The sequence below is a fragment of the Bos indicus genome, chromosome 29 (assembly GCF_029378745.1).
Source record: "Bos indicus isolate NIAB-ARS_2022 breed Sahiwal x Tharparkar chromosome 29, NIAB-ARS_B.indTharparkar_mat_pri_1.0, whole genome shotgun sequence".
Taxonomy (NCBI): Eukaryota; Metazoa; Chordata; class Mammalia; order Artiodactyla; family Bovidae; genus Bos; species Bos indicus.
This window is the reverse complement of record NC_091788.1, coordinates 51,340,728-51,353,672: the sequence shown is the minus strand read 5'-3', so window position 1 is coordinate 51,353,672 and position 12,945 is coordinate 51,340,728.

The window sequence follows — 12,945 nt, the reverse complement described above, 5'->3', positions numbered from 1 at the left end:
AAAACAGTCTGCTCCACCCAGAATCCCTGCTGTGTGCACCCCAGGGCCAGGATGGGGAGCCCGGGGGTCCTGGAGCCACTTGCTAGCCGGAGGAGGTGGGGGGTCAGAAATGAAGGACTGAGAGAGGCCGTACCCCACCCGTGGTCAGGGCAGCAGCGGGAGGCGGCTCTGGGCCACCTGAGGGAGACTGTCCTGGGGGACGGTGGACTGCCCCCAACAGGGAGGGAGGGTGTCCATGCTCTGACAGCTGCAAGGCAGGGGGTCAGGAGAGAGAAGAGGTGGACATGCTGGGCAGCACGGGGGCAGCTGGAGGACAGCAGGGACCACTTCAGTGTGGTGGGGGTCAGGAGGTCAGAGTACAGCATTGTGCAGCCCAGGCAACCCACGCAGCAGCCGCAGGTGAGGCTCCTCCGGGCTCCACCGGGATAACCCGGCCCCGCCCACGTGTCTGTTTGGGGGACCCCATGGCAGACTGTGAGGGCAGCAGGGACTGAACCCTGAGGTGGCAAAGGTGAGAGAAGGAACTGGCAGCACAGAACTGTGAGACTCTGGAGGAGGAGTCTGGACAAATGTGTTATTCGTGTGACAGAAGACCCCACGAAGTAGCGGCTTAAACCAGCCTGTATGCCTGTCTCTCCCACAAGTGACATCTGGGGCAGTGCTACCAGGACCGGTTAGTAACTCGTTGGTCACCGAAAGCACATGGATCCACCGCATGGTTCCAAATGGCTGCTCAAGCCCCAGACATCACAACACTGCAGACGGCCAGGAGAGCAAAAGACGAAGGAGGGGCATCCCGGCCGCCTGTGGTTAGTCACCTGGCTAGTCACCTCACCACACCTTACTGCACGGAAGCCTGGGAAGCGTGGTCACTTTTCCTAGAGGAAGGTCGTTGTTTAGTCACTAAGTCGTGTCCAATTCTTTGTGACCTTGAACTGTAGCCCACCAGGCTCCTCTGTCTGTGGGATTTCCCAGGCAAGAATACTGCAAGGGGATTTTTCTTCTGCAGGGGATTTTCCCGACCGAGGGATGGAACTGCCATCTCCTGCACTGGCAGATGGATTCTTTACTGCTGAGGCACCGGGCAAACCCTAGGAGGAAGGTGGAAGGACCCTAACCCTAACTCAACCTGCTCAGGACAGTCAGCGCGTACTAGTCCCCCACTCAGACGTCACTGCGAGCGTCAGCAAGCTGCCCTCCCTCTCATGGTTTCGTTTGGCATTCCCAGTTTCAACACTCCAGAGACGCTGCCTCTCCTCATTCCCGCCTTCCAAGGGTCTGAGGGAAACGAGAGCCTTGCTGCTCACCTGAGGCCCCTGTGGGAAAGGCAGCGTCTCCTGCGGGGGGAGGGCCAGGAGGAGGAGCCCTGGCCTGGACCACCGTGGACGTTCCTCTCAGTGAAGGACAGAGGGTGAGGGCAGATCTCATCCAGTCCTACCTGGAGAGGAAACCGGTGTGGCTCTTCGGAAAGCAGTCCAGCAATAAGCATCTAAAGCCTAAAAAAGTGTTTATACTTTGGTCCATTAATTAACTTTTTCTAAACTATCCTAACAAAAATCCAAAATATTGAAAATATGCATTAATATGTCCTTTGAGCAGAAAGTATAAACCACTCAAAAGTGAAAGTCGCTTAGTCATGTCCGACTCTTTGCAACCCCATGGACTATACAGTCCATGGAATTCTCCAGGCCAGAATACTGGAGTGGGTTGCCTTTCCCTTCTCCAGGGGATCTTCCCAACCCAGGGATCAAACCCAGGTCTCCTGCATTGCAGGCGGATTCTTTACCAGCTGAGCCACCAGGGCAGCATGAGAACCCCTTTAGATGATCAATAATAGGGAAAGGGCTTCCCTGGTGGTCGAGTGGTAAAACTCCACACTCTCATTGCAAGGGCCCTGAGTTCCATCCCTGGTCAGGGAACTAGACCCCTGACCCAAATGTCAAAACTAAAAATCCTTTATGCCACCACGAAGATGAAAGATCCTGCGTGCCCCAACTAAGACCCGGTACAGCCAGATAGAAGGATAAGTAATAAACACATTAAAAAGTAGAGCAGTACCTGAGCAAACATGGTGTATCCACATGCTGCTTAAGCAGCCGTTAAAAATGGTGCTTTCAAACCAGAGTTTAGGACAACATAAGAAAACGCTTCTCTTATACTGTTAAGTGAAAAAGACATAACTGTAAACATGTATACATTTTTATCTCGACCAAGTAAAAATGCAGGAAGATACCAGCAGAGTGGGTTTAATACTTGATATTTCTATTTTCCTGTGGATGGTAGAGGAGCTTCCCAGGTGGCACAGTCGTAAAGAATCCACCTGCTCACGCAAGAGACACAGGACACGTAGGTTCAGCCCCTGAGTTGGGGAGATCCCCTGAAGGAGGAAAGGGCTACCCACCCCGGTATCCTTACCTGGAAAATCCCATGGACAGAGGAGCCTGGTGGGCCACAGTCCATGGGGTCACCAAGAGTCAGACACGATTGAGCAGTTGCACAAGCAAGCACGTGGATGGTGGAACTGTGCTTCTCGTCAGGTAATTTGCTTCCTCCGACACACGTCGCTTTCATAAGCTTTATATTACTAAATGCACTTTGTTGTGTGAAAGTCTATGATTATGAACTTTGTTCAGAGTCAGCCCCACTCTGGGCCTTGGTTTTGAGTATGTCCTGTGGAGAAGCCACACCCTGGATGTTGGCAGGGCTGACTCTGCCCTGTCTTGGGCGGAGAACCTCAGTTGAGGTCCACATGGGCCTCCTGCTCTTCTCTGTGAACCCTGGACCCTGCCTCCTCCCACTCCAGAAAACGCTGTCTACCTGCTGTCTTCCCTCCCAGGGCCAAAGTGCGGCAGGAGGCAGATCCCCCGTTTCCGCTGTCTCTAGGGCGCCACCCCACGGAAGAGGTCCAAGTGACAAGTCGGCCAAGAGAGCCCCAGGCTCATTCCCGCCTGGGCAACCTGGTCTCCCAGCCGCAATGGCCTGGACCCTGGACCTGGACAAAGATCCTCTGGGATCTTGCTGGGGACCCTCCCCAGAGGCACACAGTCAGACTGGCTGAGGCTGGAGCCTCCTGAGTCCTCCCCAGCCTAGTCTCACCGCCCCCCCAACACACACACCCAACTCCCAAGGCCCCCTCCTCTGGTCTGCGGGGAGCAGGCGCTTGCCTCCCACACCAGGATGGCAGGGGACTGCAGACCCAGGCCGCTGACGTCCTCACCCAAGGGACACTTCTGTCTCCCTGCTGCTCCCCACCAACGCCTCTGGGACTTTTACATTTCCACTAGTTCCTGTTTTCTTTCCTAGGGAGCAGGACCCCTTCTCGGTTGCGTTTACAGACCTGCTGTTTCAAGTCCCTCCATCAACCCTGAGAAAACTCCCAGTGGCAGCTGTGCAGGCAGGGGTGGAGTGCTACACAACTCTTCATCTTCACAGCTTGTTGTGATCCACACAGCCAAAGGCTTTAGCACAGTCAGTGAAGCAGTTTGTGAACTGAGAACTTCCAGATGTTCAAGCTGGACTTAGAGAAGGTAGATGACCCAGAGATCAAACTGCCAACATCCGTTGGATCATCGAAAAAGCAAGAGAGTTCCAGAAAAATGTCTACTTCTGCTTTATTGATTACGCCAAAGCCTTTGACTATGTAGATCACAACGAACTGTGAAAAATCCTTCAAGAGATAGAAATACTAAACCACCCGACCTACCTCCTGAGAAATCTGTATGCAGGTCAAGAAGCAACAGTTAGAACTGGACATGGAACAACAGGTTGGTTCCAAATTGGGAAACGAGTAAGTCAAAGCTGTATGTTGTCACCCTGCTTATTTAACTTATATGCAGAGTACATCATGCAAAAATGCCAGGCTGGATAAGCACAAGCTGGAATCAAGATTGCCAGGAGAAATATCAATAACCTCAGATATGCAAATGATACCACCCTTATGACAGAAAGCAAAGAAGAAATAAAGAGCCTCTTGATGAAAGTGAAAGAGAAAAGTAAAAAGTTGGCTTAAAACTCAGCATTCAGAAAACTAAGATCATGGCATCCAGCCCCATCACTTCAAGGCAAATAGATGGGGAAACAATGGAAACAGTGAGAGACTTTATTTGGGGGGCTCCAAATTCACTGCAGATGGTGACTGTAGCCATGAAATTAAAAGACGCTTGCTCTTTGGAAGAAAAGCTATGACCAACCTAGAAAGCATGTTACAAAGCAGAGACATCACTTTGCTGACAAATGCCTGTCTAGTCAAAGCTATGGTTTTTCCAGTGGTCATGGATGGATGTGAGAGTTGGACCATAAAGAAGGCTGAGCACTGAAGAAATGATACTTTGAACTGTGGTGTTGGAGAAGACTCTTGAGAGTCCCTTGGACTGCAAGATCAAACCAGTCAATCCTAAAGGAAATCAATCGTGAATATTCATTGAGGGGACTGATGCTGAAGCTGAAGCTCCAATCCTTTGGCCACATGATGCGGAGAATTGACTCATTAGAAAAGACCCTGATGCTGGGAAAGATTGAAGGCAGGAACAGAAGGGGGCGACAGAGGATGAGATGGTTGGATGGCATCGCCGACTCAATGGACATGAATTTGAGCAAGCTCCAGGAGTTGGTGATGGACAGGGAGGCCTGGCGTGCTGCAGTCCATGGGGTTGCAAAGAGTCAGATATGACTGAACTGAACTGAACTGAATGAAGCAGAACTAAATGTTTTTCTGGAACTCTCTTGCTTTTTTGATGATCCAGTGGATGTTGGCAATTTGATCTCTGGTTCCTCTGCCTTTCTAAGTCCAGCTTGTACATCTGGAAGTTCTTGGTTCACATACTGTAGCAGCCTAGTGTGAAGTATTTTCAGCATGACCTTGCTAGCATGTGAAATGAGTGTAATTGTGAGGTAGTCTGAACATTCTTTGGCATTGCCCTTCTTTGGGATTGGAATGAAAACTGACCATTTCCAGTCCTGTGGCCACTGCTGAGTCTTCCAAATTTGCTGGCATATTGAGTGAAGCACTTTCACAGCATCATATTTGAGGATTTGAAATAGCTCAACTGGAATTTCATCACCTCCACTAGATTTGTTTGCAGTGATGCTTCCTAAGGCCCACTTGACTTCGCATTCCAGGATGTCTGGCTGTAGGGGAGTGATCATACCATCATGGTTATCTGGGTCTTGAAGATCTTTTTTGCACAGCTCTGTGTGTTCTTACCACCTCTTCTTAGTATCTTCTGCTTCTGTTAGGTCCAAACCATTTTTGTTCTTTATTGTGGCCATCTTTGCATGAAATGTTCTCTAGGTATTTCTAATCTTCTTGAAGAGATCTAGTCTTTCCCATTCTATTGTTTTCCTCTATTTCTTTGCATTTATCACTGGGGGAGGCTTTCTTATCTCTCCTTGATATTCTTTGCAACTCTGCGTTCAGATGGATATATCTTTCTTTTTCTCCTTTGCCTTTCACTTCTCTTCATTGCTCCTGCATACCCTGCATATCTCTGACCTTCCTGCCCAAACAGGTCCCAATCAGCATTGCTCAGAGGTTTATCTGACAGATCCAGTCGACCCAGGTAAATAGTCTCCATAACCTCTGGGGGTTGTAGAGGATCTCCTCAGGGAGTGAGGGAATCAGGGCAGCAGGATATAAAGAATTGCTCACTGGGAAGATGACAATGGGATCTTCAAGGAGGATTGCCTGATAGTTTCCCATCCTGCCTGAGCTCAACCAGTTCAGTTCAGTCACTCAGTCGTGTCCGACTCTTTGATACCCCATGGACTGCAGCATGCCAGGCTTTCCTGTCCTTCACCATCTCCTGGAGCTTGCTCAAACTCAAGTCCATCGAGTTGGTGATGCCATCCAACCATCTCATCCTCTGTCGCCCCCTTCTGCTCCTGCCTTCAATCTTTCCCAGCATCAGCGTCTTTGCAAATGAGTCAGTTCTTCGCATCAGGTGGCCAAAGGATTGGAGCTTCAGCTTCACCATCAGTCCTTCCAATGAATATTCAGGACTGATTTCCTTTAGGATTGACTGGTTTGATCTCCTTGCAGTCCAAGGGACTCTCAAGAGTCTTCTCCAACTCCAGAATTCAAAAGCATCTATTCTTTGGTGCTCAGTTTTCTTTATAATCCAACTCTCACATCCATCCATGACCACTGGAAAAACCATAGTTTTGACTAGACAGGCCTTTGTTGGCAAAGTAATGTCTCTGCTTTTTAATATACTGTCTAGGTTGGTCATAGCTTTTCTCCCAAGGAGCAAGCATCTTTTAATTTCATGGCTGCAGTCACCATCTGCAGTGATTATGGAGCCCCCCAAAATGAAGTCTGTCACTGTTTCCATTGTTTCCCCTATCTATGCCATGATCTTAGTTTTCTGAATGTTAAGTTTTAAGCCAACTTTTTCACTCTCCTCTTTCACTTTAAGAGGCTCTTTATTTCTTCTTCGCTTTCTGCCATAAGGCTGGTATCATTTGCATATCTGAGGTTATTGATATTTCTCCTGGCAATCTTGATTCCAGCTTGTGCTTCATCCAGCCTGAAATTTTGCATGATGTACTCTGCATATAAGTTAAGCAAGCAGGGTGACAATAAACAGCGTTGACATACTCCCTTCCCAATTTGGAACCAGTCTATTGTTCCATATCTGGTTCTAACTGCTGCGTCTTGACCTGCATACGGATTTCTCAGGAGGCAGGTAAAGTGGTCTGGTATTCCCATCTCCTTCAGAATTTTCCACAGTTTGTTGTGATCCACACAGTCAAAGGCTTTGGCGTAGTCAATAAAGCAGAAGTTTTTCTGGAACTCTCTTGCTTTTTCGATGATCCAGCGGATGTTGGCAATTTGATCTCTGGTTCCTGAGGTGTCTAGGGGCTTATAGAAGATGAGGGCTTGTCATCAGAAGTCAGTGATGAGGAACAAAGGTGTTAGGATCTTGATATCTTCCTCTTGCATTGTTTCAAAGACAGTCACAGACTGGTATCAGTAGTCAGTAACCCAGCAATTGAGCCTGGCAGTTTAGGGGCTTGGTGGCCTGCTTTCTGATACGTAACTACAAGGAGAAGAGTATTATAAGGGTGAACACCAGATACAGGACGTATTTAGCAGAAAGGAAAATCAGTGCAAAGTGTAGCTCCACAGAGTTAGGGGGAAGAAAAGCAAACTTAGTTAGAGACATACAGAGTTAGCAGTTAAAGTCAAAGCTATGGTTTTTCCAGTAGTCATGTACAGATGTGAAAGCTGGACCATAAAGAAGGCTGAGTGCTGAAGAATCGATGCTTTAAAATTGTGGTGCTGGAGAAAATTCTTAAGAATCCCTTGACAGCAAGGAGATCAAAGTAGTCAATCCTAAAGGAAATCAACCCTGAATATTCATTGGAAGGACTGATGCTGAAGCTGAAGCTGCAATCTTTTGGCCACCCAATGCAAAGAGCTGACTCATTGGAAAAGACCTGATGCTGGGAAAGATTGAAGGCAGGAGGAGAAGGGGACGACAGAGGACGAGATGGTTGGATGGCATCACCAAGCGCTCAAACTCAATGGACATGAGTTTGAGCAAGCTCCAGGACTTGGTGATGGACAGGGAAGCCTGGCGTGCTGCAGTCCATGGGGTCACAGAGAGTCGGAGACGACTCAGCGACTGAACAACAGCAACAACCAGCGTGTATATGTCAGCGTGTATATGTCTCCCAATTCCGCCCCCCGTTCTCCCCTGGGAACCCTAAGTTTATTTTCTACATCTGTGACTCTGTCTCTGTTTTGTGAACAACTTCATTTGTACCACTTGTTTAGATTCCACATACAAGCGATGTCATATGGTGTTTGTCTTTCTCCGTCTGACTTCACTTAATATGATCACCTCTAGGTCCATGCATGTCTCTGCAAACACAGGACTTCATTCTTTTTATGGCTGAGTAATATCCCATTGTATATATGTGTCACATCTTCTTTTCTGTTCCTCTTTGATGGGTTTTAGGTGCTTCCATGTCCCGGCTGTTGTAAACAGTGCTGCAGTGAACACTGGGGCGCACGTATTGATTCAAAGTATGGTTTTCTCTCTGGCAGTGGCTTTGCTGGGTCATATGGTAGTTCTATTTTTATTTTTTTTAAGGAACCTTCATACTGTTCTCCATAGTGGTTCTACCAGTTTACATTCCCACCAACAGTGGGAATTCCCACCCACATCCTCGCCAACACTTGTTTGTAGACATTATGATAATGGCCCTTCTGACTGGTGTAAGGTGATACCTCACTGTAATTTTGATTTGCATTTCTCTGATAGTGATGTTGAGCATCTTTTCATGTACTTTTTGACCATCTATCTGTCTTCTTTGGAGAAATGTCTATTTAGAGCATCTGCCCAGTTTTCGATCGGGTTGTTTTTTTCTGACATAGAGCTGCATGAGCTGTTTATATATTATGAAGATTAATCCCTTGTTGGTTGCTTCTTTTGAAAATATTCTCCCATTCTGTGGGTTGTCTTTTTGCTTTGTTTATGGTTTCCTTTTCTGTGCAGAAGTTTTAAGTTTAATTAGGTCTCATTTGTTTATTTTTGTTTTTATTTTCATTACTCCAGAAGGTGGACCAAAAAAGACCATGATGTGATTTATGTGAAAAATATTCTACCTATGATTTCCTCCAAGAGTTTTATAGTGTCCAACCTTACATTTAGGTCTTTGATCCATTTTGAGGTTATTTTTGTGTATGGTGTTAGAGAGTGTTCTAATTTATTTTTGTGCATGGTTTTACATGTAGCTGTCCTGTTTTCCCAGCATCACGTACTGAAGAGGCTCTCTTTTCTCTATTGTATATTCTTGCCTCCTTTGTCATAGATTAATTTACCCTAAGTGTGTGGGTTTATTTCTGGGTTATCTATCCTGTTCCATTGACCTAATGTTTCAGCTTTTGCACCAGAAACACACTGTTTTGATGAGTGAAGTTTTGTAGTATAGTCTGAGTCAAGGAGTCCAATTTCTGTCTTTCTTTCTCAGGATTGCTTTAGCTATCTGGGGGTCTGACTTCATTTATTTTATTTTTATTTATTTATTTACTTTTGGCTGTGCTGGGTCTTTGTTGCCGCTCAGGCTTTTCTTTAGTTGCAGCAAGCAGTGGCTACTCTCCATTTGTGGTGTTCGGGCTTCTCGCTGCAGTGGCCACTCCTGTTGCAGAGCACGGGCTCTAGAGCGCGGCTCAGAAGCTGTGACGCGGGGGCCTGGCTGCCCTTCTGCACGTGGACTCTTCCTGGACCAGGAATTGAAACTCTTTCTCCTGCATCGGCAGGCATATTCTTAGATTCTTAACCGCTGGACCACCAGGGAAGTCCTTGATTCATTTTAAAGGCGCTCTCCCTTTATTCATTTTCACACCTGCCACCTGGTCACCTGAGCCGAAAAGTGTGTGGGCCTTGTCGATGCCCTGCCCCTCCACCTCCAGACACTCTCCAAGTCTTGCGGTGGAAGGGCTGAGAGGGCTGCATCCACGGTGAAGCATCGTGGTTAGGTCAGGGGGCTTGGTGGAGGTGAATCCCAGACGTCAGGCTCCACGTGAAAGCTGCAGGTGCAGAGGTCTCTGCAGAGTACAGGGATTCAGGGGGAGAGGCTCCAGGCTCCAGAGGGAAGGAAGGCACTGGGTGAGTGGGTTCCCAGCCTTTGCATGCCTCAGTTTCTCTTCTCTAAGCCAGAGATGAACATAGAACCTAAGGGGATGTTACCGTTTATAAGGTTGTTGGGAACTCTTCTTGCCCTGTAGCCAGAGCTCCATGGCCCCAGCTACTGGCAGAGTGTGCCTTCCCCACGCCGCCTCACCCCATTCCCACCCCTCCAGCCTTATTCCTGCCACCCCAACTGGTTCTGAGCCGGAGGCTGCATGCTTGACCCCAGGGTCCATCTCCACATTGGGTCTCTGCACACTGGGGAGGTGGAGGTGGCCCCACTCAGCCTCAGGAGGAGTTTGGTGCAGTTTGGGGGAAATACTCAGATCCAGGAAATGATTCTGACAGCACCAAGATGCACCTGGAATGTGAGTAACAGCCTTGGGCTCAGAAAAGAGGGGCTCGAAGGGTGGTTCCAGGCCCTGGGGGCAGGAAAGTAGGGAACCAGGCCTGTGGGGTACTTGCTGGATAGACAGTGTCAGCGGGAGCTGGCCTGCTCTGGGCACTTCCTGCTCATGGGTCCAGCGTCACATCCCTGGGCAAAGGAGGCCCAGCACATCCGTCTCTGCAGGCCAGCGCCATGGAGACCTCATGTCCCGGTCCCCCAGAACGCAGCCAGGTGGTGCCAACCTCATCATAACTCTCTGTCCCCTCAGGATGGAGATCATGGGCCAGCCATGGTCTTCCTGTCCAGCCCCACGTCCATTCACTGGCACACATACTCACACACACCCTTGAGGGACACAGTGAAGCTGGTTGCCCAGGCCACCCTGGCAACCCCCAGTGGATGGGGCCCTGGCCTGGGGTAGGAAGTGGTCCAGGGGCAGGCTGAGGGCAGCAGCCAGGCCCAGGAAGGCCTGACAGCACACTTCCTGGGCCAGTGTGTCCTGGCACGTCTGCTGGTCCTCGGACTGTTGGGAACTAGCAGTCAGGAGCTGAGGCTTCACGTTATAATCAGACCCTGTGCATGTTGGGAGGGGCTGCAAAGAGGGAGCTGGGAAAATACATGTATGTATATTAATAACAGCTTTATTGAGATATAGTTCATACACCACATAATTCCTGCATTTAGAGTGAACAGTTCAGTAGTTTTAAGTATACTCACAGATAGATGCAACCATCACCACAGTCAATTTCAGAACACTTTCATGGCCCTGAAGAGAAACCCAGGGTCTTCCCTGCTGGTCCTGTGGCTAAGACTCCATGCTCCCAGTGAAGAGGGCTCAGGTTCAGTCCCTGGTCAGGGAACTAGATCCACAATGCTACACCCAGGAGTCTGCAACTGAGAATCCCGCAGGCCACAACGAAAGACTCCACACTGCCTCAGTTAAGACCTGGTACAGCCGAATAAATAAATAAACAAATAGCAAAGAAAAAAGAAACCCACTACCCTTGAGCAGTCACTCCACATTCCCTTCCCAGCCTGTGGTGACCACTATTCTTGCCCATGATTTGCCTACTCTGGACTCTGGATATTTCATGTAGGTGGGTAATATAATATATGGGCTTGTATGACTGGCTTCTTTCATAGCATAATATTTTCAAGCAAAATGGACAACAACCCATGTTGTAGCATGTGTCAAAACTTCATTCCTCTTTATGGTTGAATAATTTTCCATTGTGTGGATATACCACATTTTTGCATGCGTTCATCTGTTGGACATTCGGTTGCTTCCTTTTGGGGAATTATGAATTATGCTGCTCTGAATATTGTGGAATTAATTAAAGCAACTTCAGCTAAAGTTAGAGTTGGGACAGGCCTGCACGGGAAACTCTCAAGCCCTGTGTGCACTATCAATTACCCCAAACAGTAAGAGATGCCCCCTTTACCTCTGATAGGACAGCATCTCTATTTACTATCTGGTAGAAAGAAGAACATTTCTCTGTGCTTCATTCTGGTTGCAGCTGCGGCCGCAGTGCCCCCACCTGTAGGGAGCCTCCGTGCTCTGGGCCCCAGCTCCTCCGATGGACTCTGGCTGTCACAGTCCATCCTGCTGCCCCATGTTTCCTATAGTAGCAAGTCCCCACTTCTTGCTCTCTGGATGTGCCTGTGGTCCACTGTGGTTCACCTATCTTGAATTGCAACTTCTCTATATTTCTGAATAAACTCAACTTTTGCTGATAAAATAACTGGCTATTTGTATTATTGAAGTTGATATATGTGGTGTCAGAAGTGGGATCTGGAGGTGACCCCCAAGAGGTGAAATCAACTGAGGTGTTGAACCAGGCTCCCTGCGCTTATCGCTTCTGTGCATCACCACCAGCTTCTGATTTGACGAGTCTCCTCTCAAATTCTGAGCGCTTCTCATTTTGCATTTTGAGCCCTCAACTTTATTCCTAATCCTGACCCTTTCAGGGGTATGGTGGTTTCATCCTTGGTAAGTACTCAACTGTTTTGTGGAGAGCACGTAGCAAGGTTCTCTTTGGGAGATTGAGGTAACTGTGATCTAAGAGTTCTGTTTTATTCCTTTTGGAATCTAGGCTAGGACTCTGGCAACTTTCTAGGGTTTTCAGGAGAACTAGGGAAATGCGATCCAGTCATTTAAATGCTCTGAGGGCAGCCCTCCTTTAGGGACTCCAGCTGGATTCATGTTTAACATCTAGGGACCTCCCCACATAACCATTTTTTTAACTAAGTGGGTCAAAGTAATCTGTAATTACAACAGCCATTATGGGAAACTTGATCTCCCCAAATTCGTTTTTCTTAAGATTAAATTGGAAGACTGCAGTTCTAAAATTAAGCAAAATTGAATGGCATATTTATTTTCATTGGTAGTGCAAACAGAAAAAGACCTACCTTCCCCTTTACCCCCAACAGGAAGGCATCTCTCATTCACATTCAGCAGGAGAAAGGAAGCTTCTCTCCACTTCCCATAGCCCAGCCAATCAGAAACCACAGAGGCCCAACCCCCTCCCTGCAAAACCTCCTTACTTTGGATCCCCAGCTCCTCCAATCGACTCTGGTTATCACAGTCTCTATTCCCAGCTAACTCCAGAAAGAATGAAGGGATGGAGCCAAAGCAAAAACAATACCCAGTTGTGGATGTGACTGGTGATAGAAGCAAGGTCCGATGCTGTTGGACTGTGAAGAAAGTTGAATGCTGAAGAATTGATGCTTTTGAACTGTGGTGTTGGAGAAGACTCTTGAGAGTCCCTTGGACTGCAAGGAGATCCAACCAGTCCATCCTAAAGGAGATCAGTCCTGGGTGTTCATTGGAAGGACTGATGCTGAAGCTGAAACTCCAATAGTTTGGCCACCTCATGTGAAGAGTTGACTCATTGGAAAAGACCCTGATGCTGGGAGGGATTG